The sequence below is a fragment of the Grammomys surdaster genome, unplaced genomic scaffold, assembly GCF_004785775.1.
Source record: "Grammomys surdaster isolate TR1022 unplaced genomic scaffold, NIH_TR_1.0 325, whole genome shotgun sequence".
In the NCBI taxonomy this organism is placed as follows: Eukaryota; Metazoa; Chordata; class Mammalia; order Rodentia; family Muridae; genus Grammomys; species Grammomys surdaster.
Window position 1 is genome coordinate 847,880 of NW_021604744.1, and position 3,109 is coordinate 850,988.

The window sequence follows — 3,109 nt, forward strand, 5'->3', positions numbered from 1 at the left end:
CACTCCCTAAGTCCCAGAGATACATCTGGGAGCCAGGGACATTCAGGGCACAGCAGCTACCCAAACCCCACCCCTCCAGAATTCCACTTCCCTTCGGCCCCTGCCTGATCCCTTGGGCTGGAGCAGACACAGAGTCGGTCTGCTCCTGTCCTGTGGAGAAACTGAATCCTGAGTCATCGAGAAGCCACTACACTCAGAGCAGCTGAAACTGAATTCTGAGTCATCAGGGACCCACTGCACTCAGAGCAGCTGGAGCCACTGCACTCAGAGCAGCTGACACAGAGTTGGTCTGCTCCTGTCCTGTGGAGAAACTGAATCCTGAGTCATCTAGGAGCCACTGCACTCAGAGCAGCTGAAACTGAATCCTGAGTCATCGAGGACCCACTGCACTCAGAGCAGAAGGATTTCTAGACCCAAGAGGTGGCCTGAGTCCCAGGAGTTCTTCCACCCAGGAGATTAGGGGCATAAGACCACAGAGACCTCTGGACTCCGAGGAGCTCTGCAATAAGCAAGATAACTGAAAATACAGATTCCAATCTTACACAGTGAGGGCAGGTACCACTAGAGTTAACCAGATGGCGAAAGGCAAGCGCAAGAACATAAGCAACAGAAACCAAAGTTTCTTGGCATCATCAGTGCCCAGTTCTCCCAATATAGCAAGCCCTGAACACCCCATCACACCTGAAAAGCAGGATTCAGAATTAAAATCACTTCTCATGATGATGATAGAGGATTATAAGAAGGAATTAAGTAACTCCCTTAAAGAAATACAGGAGAGTACAAGTAAACAGATAGAAGCCCTTAAAGAGGGATCACAGAAATCCCTTAAAGAAATGCAAGAAAACACAAAGAAGGAATTAAACAAAAACATTCAGGATCTGAAACTGGAAATAGAAACAATAAAGAAACTTCAAAGGGAGACAACCATGGAGATAGAAAATCTAAGAAAGAGATCAGGAGTCACAGACGCAAGCATCACCAACCGAATACAAGAGATAGAAGAGAGAATCTCAAATGCAGAAGATACGGTGGAAAATATTGACACAGTTGTCAAAGAAAATGAAAAACGCAAAAAACTCCTAACTCAAAACATCCAGGAAATCCAGGACACAATGAGAAGACCAAACCTAAGGATAATAGGTATAGATGAGAATGAAGATTCCCAACTTAAAGGGCCAGTAAATATCTTCAACAAAATCATTGAGGAAAATTTCCCTAACCTAAAGAACAAGATGCCCATAAACATACAAGAAGCCTACAGAACACCAAATAGACTAGACCAGAAAAGAAATACCTCCCGTCACATAATAATCAAAACATCAGATGCACAAAACAAAGAAAAAATACTAAAAGCAGTAAGGGAAAAAGGTCAAGTAACATATAAAGGCAGACCTATAAGAATTACACCAGACTTCTCACCAGAGACTATAAAAGCCAGAAGAGCCTGGACGGACATCATATAGACCCTAAGAGAACACAATTGCCAGCCCAGATAACTATACCCAGCAAAACTCTCAATCAATATAGATGGTGAAACCAAGATATTCCATGACAAAACCAAATTTGTACAATATCTTCCCACAAACCCAGCACTTCAAAGGATAATTGATGGAAAACGCCAACACAAGGAGGGAAACTACCACCTAGAAAAAGCAAGGAAGTAATCTTCCAACAACCCCAAAAGAAGATAACTATACAAACATAACTTTACCTCTAATAACAAAAATAACAGGAAGCCACAATCATTTTTCCTTAATATCTCTTAACATCAATGGTCTCAATTCCCCAATAAAAAGACGCAGACTATCAGACTGGATACACAAACAAGACCCAGAATTTTGCTGCATACAAGAAACGCACCTCAGTGACAAAGACAGACACTACCTCAGAATAAAAGGGTGGAAAACAATTTTCCAAGCCAATGGTCCCAAGAAACAAGCTGGAGTAGCCATTCTAATATCAAATAAAATCGACTTCCATCCAAAATTAATCAAAAAAGATAAGGAAGGACACTTCATACTCATCAAAGGAAAAATCTACTAAGGTGAACTCTCAATTCTGAACATCTATGCCCCAAATGCAAGGGCACCTACATACATAAAAGAAACTTTACTAAAGCTCAAAACACACATTACACCTCACACAATAATAGTGGGGGATTTCAACACCCCACTCTCAGCAATGGACAGATCATGGAAACAGAAACTAAACCGAGACACTTTGACATTAACAGAAGTTATGAACCGAATGGACTTAACAGACATCTATAGAACATTTCATCCTAAAGCAAAAGAATATACCTTTTTCTCAGCACCTCATGGTACCTTCTCCAAAATAGACCATATAATTGGTCACAAAACAAGCCTCTACAGATACAAAAAGATTGAAATAATCCCTTGCATCTTATCAGATCACCAAGGAATAAGACTGGTCTTTAATAATGACAAAACCAATGGAAAACCCATGTGCACATGGAAACTGAACAACTCTCTACTCAATGATGACTTGCTCAAGGAAGAAATAAAGAAAGAAATTAAAGACTATTTAGAATTCAATGAAAATGAGGACACATCATACCAAAACTTGTGGGACTCCATGAAGGCAGTGCTAAGAGGAAAACTCATAGCTCTAAGTGCCTACAAAAAGAAACTGGAAAGAGCACACACTAACAAGTTGACTGCACAACTAAAAGCTCTAGAACAAAAAGAAGCAAATACACCCAGGAGGAGTAGAAGGCAGGTAATAATCAAACTCAGGGCTGAAATCAACCAAATAGAAACAGAAAGAACAATACAAAATATCAATAAAACCAGGAGTTGGTTCTTTGAGAAAATCAACAAGATAGATAAACCGTTAGCCAGATTAACCAGAGGGCACAGAGACAGTATCCAAATTAATAAAATCAGAACTGAAAAGGGAGACATAACAACAGAAACTGAAGAAATTCAAAAAATCATCAGATCCTACTACAAAGGCCTATACTCAACAAAACTGGAAAACCTGGATGAAATGGACAATTTCCTAGACAGATACCAGGTACCGAAGTTAAACCAGGAGCAGATAAACCATCTAAATAGTCCCATAACCCCTCAGGAAATAACAGCAGTCA